The 18,517-nt window shown below is 42.5% G+C and overlaps 1 protein-coding gene across 1 annotated transcript in view; it reads left to right on the forward strand.

Annotated features, from left to right (window-relative positions):
• The first annotated feature begins 5,457 nt into the window (after positions 1-5,457).
• Positions 5,458-18,517, forward strand: part of DICER1 (dicer 1, ribonuclease III) — a 37,506-nt gene continuing 24,446 nt past the window's right edge. The window contains 2 exon segments of the mRNA XM_075192105.1: positions 5,458-5,642; positions 17,105-17,187. The gene's annotated coding sequence lies outside the window, so the exon portion shown is untranslated.

Below are 18,517 nucleotides of genomic sequence, written 5' to 3' on the forward strand. Positions count from 1 at the left end.
ATTCTGATTGGTTGCTATGGGCAACACATTCACTTTTCCTTGTTAGCTTTGATAAATCTACTCCAAGGTCTGTTATATGGAAGACAACTCCACAATATTAAACTCCCAGATCTTCCATATTATATAAAATAGCTCATCAAGTTTCATGGGGATCACTTGGTATCTAGGTATACTAATTAAGCACTTACTAATTAACAATGCCCAAATCCAAGATGGCGCCTGCCTCTGGCCAAAGGATCTCATTATCGTCAATCTACCACTCGTAACATATATCAAGAACATCTGATTCTTCGTGGGGCAGCAAGGAACATATATCAATATTATAATCTTCGAACCACTATGGTTTAGTCACAAAAAGGGTTAAACCCTCCCTATAAAAAGGTGTAAATTATTCTCTGGAGCTAAAAAATTAAATAAGCACAGGTCATATGTATACAGGAAACCGACCAATAGAATCATTCCCATTATTTACACAACTTCCGCTGATAAGAAATAAATTGGAGTATTACCTGGATAAACTGCCCTGTGGCCTACAAACATTTTGAGACTTGTGTAGATAAACACGGTAGATGTACAATAAGCCACCTAGCTGTTGATCCAGCACTATTACATAAATGCACTCAAAGTGTTATCTTAATTAAGAAATAAAGACACGGGAGACTTGCTTGTGAAGAAAGATCATTTCATTATTGAATAACAATTAAAACTGGTGGCCAAGTAAAAGCCTGGCCAATCAGCTCCCAGCCACTCTCAACAGACGCTTCTAGGCCCCAGTCTCCCTCATTTGGATCTGTAGCTAAGGCCTGCCCGCACTAGCGGTGCCCCGGATCTCTCCGAGGGGGGTGTCATTAACGATGAGCGTCCTGTTGAGGGAGAGTGATCCACCGCCACCCAAATTTACTGCCACATTGAGACCCTTCTGAGAAACCATATTGGTTAAACAAACAATTCAAATTAGGATCAAGAATTAGGGACTGAGTGGGAGGAGAAAAGTCCAGTGAACAGAAGAAGACACCAGATTATGACGAAACTTATCAACCCTCCCCGGCTCAGGCTGTCCTCCTAAAACCTTTCTGATTGCCTAGTGAACTACCACCTACAAACCAGCATTATAATAACCCTTGCAGGGCACCAAACAGTGTTTGCAAAGCACTTTTAGGTCCAAAATACCACCCCACTTCATAGGTGGCTGTAATCAGGCCTCAGTCGTTACTTTCAAAAGGTCATGTTGTGTATGATCTAGGTCTCTTTCATAGTGGAAGACAATACATATCCACATATGAAGCAGTGTACTGTACATATAAGATCAACAGAAAAAAAAACACTCAAAGTGAGGTCACTCCAATGACTCCTAACTTTTACGAGTTACAAGATGTAAACAAGGCTTCATATTTTTGGAGAAAAAAGGTTTTAATTAATAAAGTGGGATTCATAGATATCATAAAAGGTGCCTTTTTCGCTTTTGATTAAAAATTAACAGCATTATTAATTGTCCCAGTGGTGCTCAGCAAACAAAAATCATTCCAAGGAAATTAATACTAAGTCATAGAGTAACAACTAAAGTTGGATACACACCTATGCAATCGAACTTCAGATGCGATTCCTGTAACAATTTCACCAACGGTCGAAAATACCGATGAGCATGCAGATTCATGTGTACACACCTACACGATTTAACTTCAGATCTGTGCTCTTCATCTGTCAAAACCATCTGCTGAAAAGATTGTGACTGTACGCTCTACAGATATCTGCCTACGCTGCTGGTGTGAGTGCGTACACACTGCCACATTTGCCCGACATCGTTCCATCGTTGAACATGAATTTTAGGAAGTTTATAAAATCAATTCAACAGATGCGATGTGTTTTGGTCTGATATAACATGATCATTAGAGTGTACACACCCTTTTAATATCTGACCAAACGGTCGTGAATCGTGTGATCTGCACGATAGTTGCACCAGTGTGTACCCAGTTTAGGATTCTATGTCTTTCACACATTGTGTAATGTCTGAATGCATGAGACGACCTTGACGAGTTTTCAATGCATGGCATATTACAGCAGCACGGCGGTGGTTAAATTTACACTACCCTTTTAAAACATCCGGGAAAACATCCGTCAAATATCCGGAAAAAATGTCCATTTCATCAGAAGAGCCCCGACTGTCACTGAGATAGAAAGGGTCCCTGGAACCGTGACTCCTGGCACCCCAATAGCAGCACACAGAGATTAAAGCTATATGTAGTTACTTTGTTTTAACAGGGCATCCTGTGACATCACTGTAGTGACATCATTAGGACTTGCCCCCAGCAACTTCTCAAGCAGTCGAATAAACTTGTATTAGGCACTCGACTCTCTTGTCAGTTGCCACTATTAGATCTATGTAAATTGGATCTTTTAGTGCTGGTAAAAGGGAGACCCATTAAACAAACCAGGTTCATCATAAGTTAAAAATAATTTAAATTAAAATATTTCAAGCATAAAAATACACTTATATGATTCCTTAAGATTTAAACTAAATATAATTATATACACCAGTCAGCAACAATATTAAAACCGCTGACAGGTGAAGTGAATAACACTGATTATCTGGTTACAATGGCACCTGTCAAGGAGTGTGATACATAAGGCAGTAAGTGAACATTCAGTTCTTGAAGTTGATGTTTTGGAAGCAGGAAAAGTGGGCAAGCATAAGGATCGGAGTGACTTTGACAAGGACCAAATTGTGATGGCTAAACGACTGGGTCAGAGCATCTCCAAAACATCAGGTTTTGCAGGGTGTTCCCGGTATGCAGTGGCTAATACCAATCAAAAATGGACCAAGGACAACCTTTGATAGAGTCATGGGTGCCCAAGGATCATTGATGTGAATGGGGAGCAAAAGCTAGCCGATCTGGTCCAATCCCACAGAAGAGCTACTGTAGCACAAATTGCTGAAAAACTTTATGCTGGCAATAATAGAAAGGTATAAAACAAACCAACCTCCTATTGGCGCACTGTATGAAAATATAAAATCTATAAAATTATATATAATAACAATGTAATGGGCTGGGCAACTCTTGCTGCTATACAAGGGAAATGTTAACTCCCCAATAAATAACAGAGACAAAAGTACAGCACTGAATAGACACTAGTCCTAATCACAAAAACGAAAACCAACACAGATGATATATTAAAATAAAAAATTGTGATTTATTACACAACCATAAATCTTACATAGATAGAAAAAAAAAATAGTGCTGTGTTCTAGATGACATGTAATATTGCACACACACATATATATATATATATATAAATATATATATATATATATATTCAATAATACCAGACCAGTATAAATATCACATATATCATGAGTCTGTTTCAAAATAGCATATGGAGCCTTTTCAATACTGCTGTGTCTGGATTACATTTACTGATACATGATTCCAATGATGAAATTACTGAAGAGTAATGAAATGCATCAGGTCTTAGTTTTATTCATTGGTACTTTTAGTGATCAATGCTGATTCCATCTGATTGATTGCAATTTGACATTGCATATAATATTTCAAGTTCTATGCGGGATTGCTGCTTTAATTTGGCAAATGACTTGAGGGTCAGTTCCGGACAGTGGAAGGAAGAAGCAACCAGAGTGTAGCACAGGTAAATGCAAGTGAGGGTTGGTGGGAGGGTGGTGTAATGTAGATGAATAGACGGGATGGGGCACTATCAATGGTAGATAGATGGATGGATGGAAGTAAGGACAAATAGAGTGCAGGGCAAGTAGAGCGCAGGTAACTGAAAGCCAAGGGGAAGTAAATGCAAAGAAAAGTTACAGTGGCATGCACTGCAGGTTAATGGAAAAGAATGTAGTGTAGGTGGGTGAAAGTTACCAGGATGTGTGGTGCAGGATGATAGTTGGAGTGGATGTAATGAGGTGAGAGGCAGCAGGGAGTGTGTGACTGAATGTAGGGGGGTGATGGGCAGCAGGGAGGGTGGTACTAGATGTAGGGGGTGATGGGCAGCAGGGAGGGTGGGACTGGATGTAGGGGGGTGAGAGGAAGCAGGGAGGGTGGTACTAGATGTAGGGGGGTGAGAGGCAGCAGGGAGGGTGGTACTAGATGTAGGGGGTGGGTGATGGGCAGCAGGGAGGGTGGTACTGGATGTAGGGTGGTGAGAGGCAGCAGGGAGGGTGGGACTGGATGTAGGGGGGTGAGAGGCAGCAGGGAGGGTGATACTAGATGTAGGGAGGGTGAGAAGCAGCAGGGAGGGTGGTACTAGATGTAGGGGGGTGAGAGGCAACAGGGAGGATGGTACTGGATGTAGGGGGGTGAGAGGCAGCAGGGAGGGTGGTACTAGATATAGGGGGGTGAGAGGAAGCAGGGAGGGTGATACTAGATGTAGGGGGGTGAGAGGCAGCAGGGAGGGTGGTACTGGATGTAGGGGGGTGAGAGGCAGCAGGGAGGGTGGTACTGGATGTAGGGAGGGTGAGAAGCAGCAGGGAGGGTGGTACTAGATGTAGGGAGGGTGAGAAGCAGCAGGGAGGGTGGTACTGGATGTAGGGAGGGTGAGAAGCAGCAGGGAGGGTGGTACTGGATGTAGGGAGGGTGAGAAGCAGCAGGGAGGGTGGTACTGGATGCAGGGTGGTGAGAGGCAGCAGGGAGGGTGGTACTGGATGTAGGGAGGGTGAGAAGCAGCAGGGAGGGTGGTACTGGATGTAGGGAGGGTAAGAAGCAGCAGGGAGGGTGGTACTGGATGTAGGGAGGGTGAGAAGCAGCAGGGAGGATGGTACTGGATGCAGGGTGGTGAGAGGCAGCAGGGAGGGTGGTACTGGATGTAGGGAGGGTGAGAAGCAGCAGGGAGGGTGGTACTGGATGTAGGGCGGTGAGAGGCAGCAGGGAGGGTGGTACTAGATGTAGGGAGGGTGAGAAGCAGCAGGGAGGGTGGTACTGTATGTAGGGGGGTGAGAGGCAGCAGGGAGGGTGGTACTAGATATAGGGGGGTGAGGGGCAGCAGGGAGGATGGTACTGGATGTAGGGAGGGTGAGAGGCAGCAGGGAGGGTGGTACTAGATATAGGGGGGTGAGGGGCAGCAGGGAGGATGGTACTGGATGTAGGGAGGGTGAGAGGCAGCAGGGAGGGTGGTACTGGGCGTAGGGGGGTGAGAAGCAGCAGGGAGGGTGGTACTGGATGTAGGGAGGGTGAGAGGCAGCAGGGAGGGTGGCACTGGGTGTAGGGGGGTGAGAGGCAGCAGGGAGGGTGGTACTGGATGTAGAGGAGTGAGAGGTTTCAGGGAGGGTGGTGCTGGTTTTGGGAGGGTGAGAGGGTAGGAGGCAGATGGGGGTATGAGAGATGACAGGCTGCAGGTACAGAGCACCAGCCCTCAGGCCGCCATCTTGGACACGCTGGGTGTACACACCTCCGCTTCTCCCCGGGCGACTTCTCCGTTCGGCCCCTCCCCTTCCTGAGGCCCCGGTCACATGACCGTGACGTCAGACAAAGCTCTCTTGGCGGTGGCCGGTGCTCGGGCCCGCGCTGTACCGAGCTCTTCTCTCACCCCCTCCAGGTCCCAGCAGTGTCCGGGAGAGGAGCCGGCGACAGCCCCACACACCCGCAGTGCCCGGGGGCTCATGAGACCAGCCCAGCAGCCCCCTCACCCCGCGGGTAAGAGCTGTCCCCGTGTCCGTCATATAAAAACACTCCCCTCATGTCACGTCTGCCAACATGTGCCAGCCTGCTGCTGGTGTATGAGCCATTATGGTGCTGGGGGTGGTCAGAGGTGCCAGGCTGCTGCTGGGTTGCTGGAAGGTGCTGGGGTTGGTCAGAGGTGCCAGGCTGGTGCTGGGTTGGTGGAAGGTGCCAGGCTGGTGGAATATGCAGTGGTTGGTAGAAGGTGCCAGGCTGGTGCTGGGTTGGTGGAATATGCAGGGGTTGGTGGAAGGTGTCAGACTGGTGTTGGGTTGGTGGTAGGTGCCAGGCAGGTTGTGGGTTGGTGGGAGGTGCCAGGCTGCTGCTGGGTTGGTGGAAGGTGCTGGGGGTGGTCAGAGGTGTCAGGCTGGTGCTGGGTTGGTGGAAGGTGGTCAGAGGTGTCAGGCTGGTGCTGGGTTGGTGGAAGGTGCTGGGGTTGGTCAGAGGTGTCAGTCTGGTGCTAGGTTGGTGGAAGGTGCTGGGGGTGGTCAGAAGTGTCAGGCTGGTTCTGGGGGTGGTCAGAGGTGTCAGGCTGGTTCTGGGGGTGGTCAGAGGTGTCAGGCTGGTGCTGGGGGTGGTCAGAGGTGTCAGGCTGGTGCTGGGGGTGGTCAGAGGTGTCAGGCTGGTGCTGGGGGTGGTCAGAGGTGTCAGGCTGGTGCTGGGTTGGTGAGAGGTGCCAGGTTGGTGGGAGGTGCCAGGCTGCTGCTGGGTTGGAATGTGCCGGGCAGTGGAAGGTGTCAGGCAGGTTGTAGGGGGAGCGAAGGTGCATGCCAGGCTGCTGCTGGCTTTGATGCCCAGGGTTTCTGTGTTGCATGCATGAGGGGTACTGGTGTTCCAGGGATGTGGTGTGCTCAAGTCATGCTGGGGCATAAGAGATGCTAGGGGTATGTGTGCTGAGCTGCAGGTTCTTGTGGCATAGGTGCCCTGGGGTTCCAGATGAGGGCATTGTACTAGGACTCTGTAACTGGCATTGTTTTTTCCAGGTGTGCTAATCTGCCATGCTCTTGAGCTGTATGGATTATAATACTCTTTGCTAATTGGACAGCTGTCATTTGTTAGGGATGAGAGAATCATTATGATGTTTTAGTTCCATTAATTGATAGTCATATCTGTATCTAGCAACTTTATTTTTCATAAGTATATACCACTGTTGTATATTTGTAGTTGTCAATTCATTACTAGCAAGAGTAGAGTAGCATTGAGTGCAGCAATTAGATGATACAGGACAATATTAAATTGGCTGTTGTGGTTAATTATTAAGGCTCATTGTAGCCAAATATATATGACGAGTTTTAAATCCAGTATGGTAGACATGATATTCTACTTTTTGATAGCTTGGCAAGAGCACTCCATCAGCTTGTCATCGCCCGATACATTGTCTATAAATCTGGTGTGAGCCCAGGACAGGTGTATGTACTGTTATAACATTTTTATTAATGTCTGTAACTATGTATAGATGCTTGGCAATATGACACACAACACTAAATGTGCCAGTACAGTTGGCATTACTATTCACCCACTGCAGCACTACTACTTGTCCATACATGTTCTGTATGGGTTCAGGATCTAGCTATGTGAATCTGATCCATTGGCCAGACATGGACCTCCCTTTGACATCTATATTTTATAATTGTTCAATGCTTTTATTTTGGTATATAGTGAAAAAGACCCAAGTGTGTGAAGTACATTGTATTCTAAATTATAGCTATGTTGCTCCAGTAGAAGATAAGATAAGCCCTTAGCAAGGCAGCTGCCAATTTAGCTTCATAGGAGAAAAATAGATGCCTTTCAGAATGTCCCTTTATTATAATACACGAACGAATCCACCGGACTAAAATGATCAGTTGGCACTGCCCAGAACTAGGTTTGTCTGGCGTTACAAATGCAAATACATTTCAAATGTACCTGGCTTGTAACAACCCCTAAAGCGTATATATATGTATCTTATTTTGGTATTTTGTTTATGCTATAAAGTTTATTTTTATTTTATTTTCTCCAGAAATTCTTTTTTGTATGTTACCTATTCTATCCTTCGATATATCCAGGCTATAGAAGCTGATTCTTGTCCTGCTATTTAAAGAGCCGGTCATTGGTCGTTTATATTGTTTTATGGTGGCGATCCTCCGATTTTAGGAGGTGATCCTGTTTTGTGACACTCAAATGGCTCCGTTAGAAGTCCTGAATAACCTTGCATTGAATTTATTTCAGTTTCTTTTCCTCATGTAGGTAGTTTCTGGGACTAACCTCCTGTTAGTGGCATAAATTGTGACTTTCCTGGATTTGTACAGTCTGCTGCAGTCGCAGGTCCAATGTTCCTTATTAATGAGTTGTATTATCAGTCGTTTTATTTATTTAAGGTCTGCAAGGTTTTTTTTTTATATTCCTGGCAACTGTCTGAAAAGTTCATTTGTTCTGATAAGTGCTCAGTTTAAAATAAGGACATAGTTTAACACCAGGAAATAGGGGAGCCAGGTAAATTCTTTAGAGTTTCGTTTCTTTGTGATACTTTTCTGTAAACGGTTGTGAATATAGAATGTTTTTAAAAATGAAACTTGTTACGTTTCTTTACTAGTTCTTAGTCTATAAGTAATCAAACACTACTTAATAAGAATAATTAATTAACAATGTTGTAGTTCACTCATATCAATTAGTTCTAGTTAATAATATAATTAGTACTCATTATAAAGTATTCCTATTGTTAATACCACCTAATGTACATTTTGCTGTGTATGTACATACTGGTACACAGGGCAATGTTAGTGCTAGATGGTATCCTCCAAAAACTATTTTGGGGGAAATTAAAGCTAGGACGTCCAGTTAGTATTTTCTAAATACACGTGACAAGACATATGGATCTCAGGGAAGTAAATAAGTGGTTTAAAAAAGGGTGTAGAAAGGAGGATTTTTGGAGGACTGTGATAATCCTCTCACCGCTACAGACTCTACAGTAGGGTCAGGCCACATCTCAATGGGGAGTATGCAGCTGTGTTGGGGGAGAAGATGGTTAGGCGGCCGATGGAGATTTTAAACTAGGATCTGGGGGGGATGGTGAAGATAAAAGCAACGTGCAAGATGGTGTAGACAGGGAACAGGGATTAGTCAGGGTTGGTGGAAGGGTTAGAAGGGACGATAATGTGTTGTGTAAAATTCTAAGCAGCAGTAAAATATCTCATCGACCTGGTAACACAGGTTAGAGTCTTCCAAACAAAATAGGTGAATTAGATTTAATTATGTTGGAAGATAATTATAGATCTAGTGGGTATAACTAAGAGTTGGCTGGTGGAAAGACGTTAATGGGCAGTGACGGACAGGTTTTTTGGTATGTGTAGGAAAGATAGAGAATGGGGAGGGTTTGTGTCTTGGTAAAAACAATAACCCACCTAAGGAAGATATTTGTGATTATGACAATGTAGAGTATTTGACTAGATACATAGAGAGGTAAAAAAATATATCCAGCAAAGTACTGATTGAGGTGCGTTATACACCACCTACCACAAACAATTGTACTGAAATTCAGCTATTGTTGCAAATGAAAAGAATAGTCAAGAAAAACATGGTCCTTGAGTGAAGTATACAGATAGAAATTGCCACAATGAAACCAGTGGTTCTGGCAATGGAATAAGATATAATATTTACATATCACAACTGGTAAAAGCAGTATATAGAGTGGTAGCTCACTAAAATAATGTACAAGTAAGGGGGGGGGGGGATCATTTAGGAAATAGTGATCACAATATGGTAACATTTGACCTCAGATTTAATAAAGCATTGGGTAAGAGAGATGCTAAAACTGAATTGTAGAAGGCAAAGCTTAATCAGCTCAGCAATGTTCTAGGAGCTAGAATGAGAGTGTGTGAAAAACCCTAAAAAACAGATATAACATTATATAGCAATATTTTTTGGGCATAAAATGCAATAAATGTTGTTGAATTAGATCATTTTGTAGTGAATAATGCACCTTAAATATGAAAGTATGTAAATTCTTAAAACTAGAAATGACTGAAGATGTATGGTGGAAATAAAATGAATGTAGCAAAATATGTTGAAATAAATAAAATAGAAATCCAATTAGCAGAGGCTAAAGCTAAAAAAACGAATTGCACAAGATAGCAATTCTTTTCCCAAAATAATAATTAGTCTAAGAAGCTTTTCTTACCAAGGACCATAGAGAGAACAATGAGTAATCTGTTTTGCATTGAAGAAAGACCGTTTCACATCGGCATAGGAAGGGGTTTTTACTGTAAGGGTGGTTAGGTTGTGGGATTTCTTGCTGGGTGATTGCCATTGCTTACAAGAAATTGTCATCTGCAGATGTAATTAGAAGAGGGCATTGATCCAGGGAGTTTTTCCAATTGCCATTGGTTTCTTCCTCTGAGACTAAGTTGGCAGTTTTCGCACTCCGGGCTTTGTTTTTTGCCTTCCTGTGGATCGACACAATTTAAGTTGGTGATGGGTTGAACTTGATGGACCTTTAAATTATTTTTTGTTCATCTTTGTTATGTAACTATGTGTTTATTTTTCTTGCATGTTACAAGGTATTGCCATGTGTGAGAATTGTTGCACCTTTGTAGAATTTCTGGGAGACATTTGAAAGACATCTTCGCTGTCAAAGTGATTGGAGAGACTCTACCGTCTGACAGCTTAGACGTGCCATGTCCTGCAGGCTCTCTACCAGCAGTAATGTTATGCTGTGGCAGTTCTTAATGGTCCTCATTGTTTAATTAGCTGAAGTAAGATGAAATGTCCGTAAATGCCAATGAAAGGAGAGAATTATCAAGGAAAATAGTATGATCGAGCAATACATTTTCTGTGCCTAATTACTCGGAGGCCTAGTTGTATGCTATTTTTCTCTACAGACTAAGATAATTTAGTGAGTCGTCTGTCTCCCTGTTTTCCTGCTCTGTTATTACACTTGCCCCCAATGATATGATAAACCCCCTAGGTCAGCAGTACTCTGTAATTGGTCCTCCTTGGCCATTATTACAGCCCCTAGGAAAGTTATTGGCCTCAAACATCTTTAAGGAGGAGCCGTTGAGCCGAGCACCCCACAATCCCGCGCTCGGAGAAGTGCGTTCATTATTTTAGCAACGAAGTGAGAGCCAGTTATGTCCTACGAATACAAAGGTGAAAGGACTTATGAGGCTAGTGTGCCTGTAATATGCCGGGCTTCTGCATAGGATTCCTTTGTTACCGTAAAGTTGAGTAAATAAAATAATAATTTGTTCCTGGTTTAACAAAGTGAATGTCCGTCTTCTTTGTGAGACAGCTGGGCGTTTCCTCTGGTAGCATATAGATGGCTGGAGAAATCCCACATGTTGAGTAAACAATGAGCAACAAAAAATAATTATTATTGGTGCTGAACTTTTGGGTGTCATGTTTCTGTTATGCCATTGGATGCACATCTTTTTGGGGTCTTTAATATTAATTTGCCAACTCCATCTCTCTGCTGGGCACAGTACTTTCTCCCATTCTTCTGAGGTCTAGTATGTCTGGCAGATGAAGGAGGCTTATGCATTTCTACCGAATATCATCAATAAGAATGATTTGGATGACTTCAGCCCCTGAAAAGGTTGATTTGTGGTTAGATAATCTGGGCAAATAAAAAAAATAAACCAAAACAAAATTTTTCGCAATGTAAGTTCTTAAGATCACCGACAATGGCAACATAACGTATACGTGATTCCGCTCAGTGCTGACCATCATCATCATCATCATTTATTTATATAGCGCTACTAATTCCACAACGCTGTACAGAGAACTCACTCACATCAGTCCCTGCCCCATTGGAGCTTACAATCTAAATTCCCTAACACACACACATACAGAGAGGCAAAGAGAGACAGACTAGGGTCAATTTGTTAGCAGCCAATTAACCTACTAGTATGTTTTTGGAGTGTGGGAGGAAACCGGAGCACCCGGAGGAAACCCACAAAAACATGGGGAGAACATACAAACTCCTCACAGATAAGGCCATGGTCAAGAACTGAACTCATGACCCCAGTGCTGTAAGGCAGAAGTGCTAACCACTTAGCCTCGTGCTTCCCATAGAGATATGTTATCAATGTGTCAATTCATACACCTCTACCTACAACAAATAAATGCCGTTGTGATGCATTATAGTGGTTAGCCTAACTCGATGTCCAAGTGGGGCTACAATAAAATGGCTTCCCATGGATAAATGTTATGTTACCAAAGTGCAGAAGCCAATCACAGCTGACCTCAGAATACTGCTAGGTGTGCAGAAGCATACTGTTAAACATTTACATGAAACAAGAAGTAACATTCTTATTTAACCCTTGCGGTGCAGTCGTATCCTACTTTTGCATCCACAGTGCTTCAAGTAAGAATAATTTCTTTGCAGTGGGGGAACGTGGTCAGTCAAAATCACCTCCAAACTTAGTAGGAGAGATTGCCTAGCAAGAAAATGCATAGCCAGGCTTGTCAGATGGCTTCTTACAAAGCGTAAGATATAGATTTTCTGTGGCTTGGCATGTGTTCATGAAAGACACGTTTTTGACAGCATAGTACAGACCACACGGGCAAACTAAAATGTTAATGACAAACTCCATGGTGTCTCACAGAAATCCTTTCAGACAAATCAGTATGGAGCTAAAGCCTGCACGTAAGTAAAGCCTTAATAGTAATGTAGTTTCGGCAAAGATAACCAGGTTTAACAGATCCCAATCATGTCAACAGGTCACTTAAATTTACCTCTCCTTCAAACTCAGTGGCAGAACAATAGTATGAGACAGCTCGTGTTGGCTCGATCCCTCTTATTAAAGGGTTAATGGTCCATACGGTTACCCCCAGTAGGATGATGGGAAGTGCTGATACCATTGGTTTTACCGTACGCACAGCCATTAAAAAAAGTTGGCTATGCCGTCTGGTAAATTGGATCAACAATCCTAAGAGCTGTGGCCAAAGCACGGAGTTGTTGATTCACGTTACAAGAGGCAAGAAAGAAGCTTAATTTTTAGTTGGTTGGTTGCAGAAACCCAGAGACAGTTGTAGGTAAAAGGTATTTCTACAGGATACTTCAATTATGATCAGGATGCAGGTTACAACCCGATAGCTCTACAGGTCTGTGTTCTCCCTCTCCCAGTAAGTATTATGAGAGTTTTGACCTTATTTACAGGCTAAATTAAACTCACAAATTTATAAGTAGCCAAATAAAAATTCAAAATGGCTGTAAGTAAGGATTACCATTGGAATCGGGGTGAATTTAATGGGGTTGGCAATAAGAATATTCTGCGTTCTGGGATGGGGTAGCTGTAAAAATATTTTATGGGCCTTCAGCTGTTCTCTGTAAACTTCCCAATTCCTGGCACGAGGGAATCTGACAAGGTTTCAACACACACATTTGTTCAAATACAATTACACAAAAACATGAATACTTTTTTCAACGGTTACAATAAAAGTTACAAGGTTAAAACTGATGGAAGACCAGTTACAATTGGAAGTTGATTGGTCACCACATTGAGCCTATTGCTGAAAACATTGGGTGTTCTGGGGAGTTTTGCAGACATTTATGGATCTTTGGAAAAATGCTGTAAGACTGATATAATTGAAGCTGCATAAATAAACTTGGATGTGTCCATTGTGATCCAACTCATGTTTTCTGTAGATGTGTCAGCAGAGCTTGTTATTCCCTGGTGTGCGGTTTCTCATAGGTCGGAAGCATTGAATTGATGTAGTCTGCATTTATGCAAACTGCAATTGCACCTCCTTTATCAGCCGGTCGGATGACTATATCTGCATCTGTGCTATAGATTTTAATGTGTTAAAATTATCTTTAGAAAAACAGACTTTCTGGATTCCAATCGCAAGACACACCCTTGTGTTAACATGGATTTGTTAGATGAAACTGGATCAAAGGTACTTTTATCTTTAATCTTGGGTGCCTGTGTTGTCAGTTTTCCATTAAATTTGAATTTCATTCTAAACAATAGGCTACTTATTAACTTGTAAAGAGAAGGGACAAAGAAAAGCCAGAGAATAATGTAAAGTTCCACTACACCCAGCTATGTATCCGAAAGGTTGATTACTGTCGTCCACCTTCTCGTCCTTCTGGCAGGGGACCATAAGTGATACCTACAAGTAAATACTTGGCCTGGCTAAATTCAACACATTGTTCGGTATCAGTGCATTCCGTAGTGTTACCAGAACTCTGGTCTAAAGCTTTGGACATTTGATTTCAAAAGGCTTCGGTGGAAGGGACGTTGAATGGTCCTCCAGTCTTCCACCAGTGACCCATTTGTTTCGGCCACGTTTCTCCTTCTTGTCCCATTGTAATCTTTACAGTTTCTTCTTTAAATTCTCATAGATCATCTCAATATTTATCAAGTTGCTTTTTTTTTTCCTTTTCTTTTTTTGTCAAATCTTCAGTTTTATTACCCCCAATAATGAGGTATCTGGTCTCTCTCGGTTACTCCTGATTTAACACTGGGAAGATTTCTTCCGATCTTCATTGCATCCACTGAAGAGAACACTTGTTTGCTAGCGCCTACAAAACTTAGGATTCACTTGGCCAATAGTGGGGTCGGGGAGAATACGGTAACCCCTGGGGATTTGACGAGCTCTGTAGTCTACTCTTAAAGCGGTTCCATACAATAACCAGCTCTTTCTCTTTCAAAAGAAGCAATTGAGGAAGAGCTAAGGGAGTGACACTAGGTGGATTCACATGTTGTGTTGGACCAAGATCCGTTTAGCATCACCCGCTGTAACATTCTGTGGCTTCAACAGGAGCGTCAAAGAAAATCTTGCTAGAATCGGTGTCCTCATTAATGGTTGTATCTTCTGAAAAAAAAAAAGTGACTGAAAAATAATCCCTGCAGTTGGCTTCCTAAAAGTCCAAACACATTATTGATGTGAACAAAAATAATCAAAAGTATCAATGTATTTATTTAACACTAAATACTGTAACAGGTTCTAATCTGAGTTTGTACAAACTTTGTGAACAATGCGGGGAGGGATTTGCTTTAGCAAAGTGCCATTTATAAAGAAACAATGCATTAGCGAGGACTAAAATGTCATTGTGTTTTGGGAGCACCATGCCCAATATCTACTAGAGTTAAAAATGAACACCGTCAAACTTTTTTTTTATGTGGTGACAAGGCTTTGCCAGAATTAGGATATTTTCTAACGCTCCAAAAAAAAAAAAAAAGGAGAATTCTCAAATATTATCTTGGACATTTAGTAAATTATCCAAGCCACTCAGCTGATGTTGATGGGGGGGGGGGGGGGGGGGAACTGTCTTAGACGTCGTACCAGAATGTCCCGTTTATGTTCAGTCGGGTAGATCTGATGGAGTAGATACTGACATATGATTAATGTGTGCCCTGCTTCTTAAAAAGTTTGGCGACCACACGTGCCCTCTGGATGGGGTATGGTACTCCTGGAAGACACCCCTCCCATCAGTAAAGAAATGCTACAAGTTGGTGTGAGGATCGCTCCGCACTGTTATGGGGCGATAAGCTTTTGCCTTACCATCTATAGGAAAATGACTGCACCCATGCCATGCCAATGGAGTTGTCGTCAAAACAGTTTTTAATGGAACTGGTTGCTTGTGCCGCTGGTTGACGCTTGCGGTGCATTGGTTTGCCTTTGCTCACCTGTTTGCCTCGCACTTTAAATTAAATGCATGGATGTCCCAAACCTGGAACTTAAGCTTATGCCCATTGATTCCTTGTGCTGATTGTTCCCTCGGAGCTCCATGCTGGCATCACATTTGAAACAGTTGCACGTGAAACGTTAACAGGATGGGCTGTCGTGATCACTGAAGTTGTTGCCATGTACTCCCTAAGAATTGTCCCTCTTTCAAAGTCGCTGCTGTCTCCCCTTGCGGTCATGCCAGCTGCAATTATAGGTAACCAGGGCCGTCCAGCATTTATATTACACACATACACACGTGTATGTGTCGCTTCATTGGATAACTTGCTTTAAAAAAAAAAACAATTAAAATGAGTTGTGCGTTTCCTTTTTGTTATCTTTTGTGTTTTTTTGGGGTGGCAGGTGGGATTATAGTTTGTTTTTTTTACTTTTGCCTTTAACTAGGTTTTATTTGATTGGTAAATGTTAAAAATCAGGAATATATTATCCATCAAATTGTTTTTGCTGTTGTACAAGTTATAGAACCAGCTCCCTGCTTTCAACACATCGTTACTGCATCTTAATAAAAATGATTTGACGGATTCAATGTATGTATATTTCTTCTGTAACTGCTTGGTAAGGTCATAATGTTGCTCATTTGTAAACCTCTGTTTGCATTTATATGCACTTTAATCTTAAAAAAAAGAGAATTTTTTTTTCAAAACTCTTATTCGAAATATTCGCCTCGTTTGGGATTTTGTGTGTTTCGCAGGAGGGATTTTGGCCTAAGTTGCAGAACGAGCAAGTGAAAGCGGAACTCGAAGATTGCGGCGCCAGAACTGCGTACCTCCGATTTAACGGCCTGTTCCACGGCAGACTCCGTTCCACCAGCTTTACTCTTCCCTTCTAGTGCCGATTCAGCAGCCAGAGTAGAACAGGCCCTTTGCTGAAATTTTTAGTGGAAGAAGTTTTGGTTTTATTTAATGTAAAAATACTTGAAAAAGCCAAACGCCGCGGCCAGAGGAATTCAGCAATCTCGGTCCTGTTCCTTTTCTAGTTATCGAATACGTTTCAATGCACAGCTTACAGATCAAAGCACCATTTGCGGAATATTCCTTACTCTGCTTTTATAATGGACAATCGTGTCTTCCCCCAGGGCCTGCAGTCAGCGCGCGCCTCTGTGACGAGCAATAAGCAAACGTCCTGTCTGACAAAACCTTGGAATGTCTGTTTTATTGCACACATTAACCTCGTTTTATTTTTTAAGCAGCAGTAAATGTTTGACTTCACCGTTTTCTTTTCAGATTGTTAACTCTGGTGTAATGTTATATTTCCTTTTGAACGTGAAAATGGCAGTTCACAGACCACATTGAAATCTGCCTTTTACAAGCTGTTTTAAGACGTAAAGCATATACATAACATCTTCCTGTCTTGAAGCTAGTCACTTAAACTAATTAAATTGTCCAATTCCACCCCTCCTGTTGCCCCTCCCCCCTCCCCTTCACCCCAAAAAAATAAAGTGCGTTTGCTTCTGGTCCGCTGAGACGAAGCAGTGAATGTCGCAGCCCACAGAATCTAGACGGCCGGGCTGTGAGATGGGTTCCATGTTTGAGCTTTCCACCCACACTAATTGTTTTGCATCCCAGAATTTCCCCGCATACAATGCAATCTCTTTCTGAGGCGAAGGTTTCTGAGCTGCCAAAAAGGACACATTGTAATTAGATTTTCTAAAACGCACACGTGAAATCCCTGCGTAGCCGAGACTATAGACAGGCAGAGAAAACAGACTCGCACATGGGGTTTTTTATGTGACTTATGCTGTAAATGTTCCCATTTTATGTTTCCTTCAGGTTACCAAGGGTGATACTAAGTTACCGACTTTGAGAACCTCTGGGACAGCTCATAATCAGCGCTGAGGTAAAGGATTATTCAGGTAACGAGCTGAAATAGATCATTGTTTCTGTCAGACCCGGCTAGTTGCTAAGTACACACTAGGGCACCAAGTGCAAGACCTCAAACGTCTCATGCTATCTTTTTATAATCCCCGTGCATTGTATAAGGTTTACCACGCACCGTATAGGCATGTCCGCGCTCTGTAATTACTCATATAAAAGCTGTGTTTGGCACCCATTCAGAGGCCTAAACCAGCAGGCGACTTTTGGATGCAGTGTGGCCTTGTACTACGGGTAACCCGTCCGTGGCAGTCTGCTGCTGACTCTGGGATTTATTTGCTTTGTAAATGTGTGTTCTTATTTGTATTTTATTAAGGTTTAAACTGCCATCTAGTATAGAACGGTGGAAAATGAATAAAATAATTGTAATAGATTTCTTCATCAATAAAATGCCAACCTCCCGGTAGGTTAATAGTGATGCCACCAATCCTGTTGTGCCACTAAAAATAATTATTTAAAGGGGAACTCTCAGAACACTTAACACTAATGTTATGGGAAAAAAAATCAATTAAAAAAAAATAAATAAAAACCTTGCTTTTCTTCCCCCAGCCTATGCATTTTAATTGAGAAACATACGTGAACTCTTCAGGTCTCAGTCAAGTTTGTGCTTCTGATAAATCTTCAAAGAAAATTGTTGTTCTGTAGCCTCTGCTGTACATCCAGGGACCTGTCGTACGGACTCCTAATATCCCCCTTTCCTCCACTGTCTCGAGAAACATTATTGCAAGAAATTGTAAATTTTGCATAATCGTTTGCTATAGGGCTTCGTAGTTGGTGTGTTTTTGATAACTTGTCTTTTCCGGAGTATCGTCATAAGTTGTTGAAGGCAATAAAGGCCTGTACGTCGTTAATAGTGAAACCGTTTAGTTGATAGACTAAGGTTTTATATTCATATTGGTCGGTGACCAATAACATCTATCCCTTTTTGATCTAGAGCAGGCTTAGCCCCCCTGTCCCAGCTACCTTATCCTTCAGTCTACATACATGATAAATAGTCCCATCTCCTTGTAAAACATAAACACAACTTGTTTTGAAAGTTTTCCAAAGTTAATCATGAGATGCTTCTGAATGCTGGTATTTCACAAACAATGAAACACTGCTTACAGTAGTCCACAGAAAACGCACGTTGCTGATCACCCAAACCCTTCAAGCAGTGATTCTACAGAGTAAATGCCATTGTGTGAGTAGCTTTTTCCTGTTGGTTGAGTTCCGCTCTAAGCATGAGCACTCCAGGGCGGTCTCGTGGGCCTTGATGCAGCAATTAGACTGGCGGAACGTTTACCCAGAAACCATGAGACTTGTCTGATGCAA

Source organism: Mixophyes fleayi, chromosome 12 (assembly GCF_038048845.1).
Source record: "Mixophyes fleayi isolate aMixFle1 chromosome 12, aMixFle1.hap1, whole genome shotgun sequence".
NCBI classification, from domain to species: Eukaryota; Metazoa; Chordata; class Amphibia; order Anura; family Limnodynastidae; genus Mixophyes; species Mixophyes fleayi.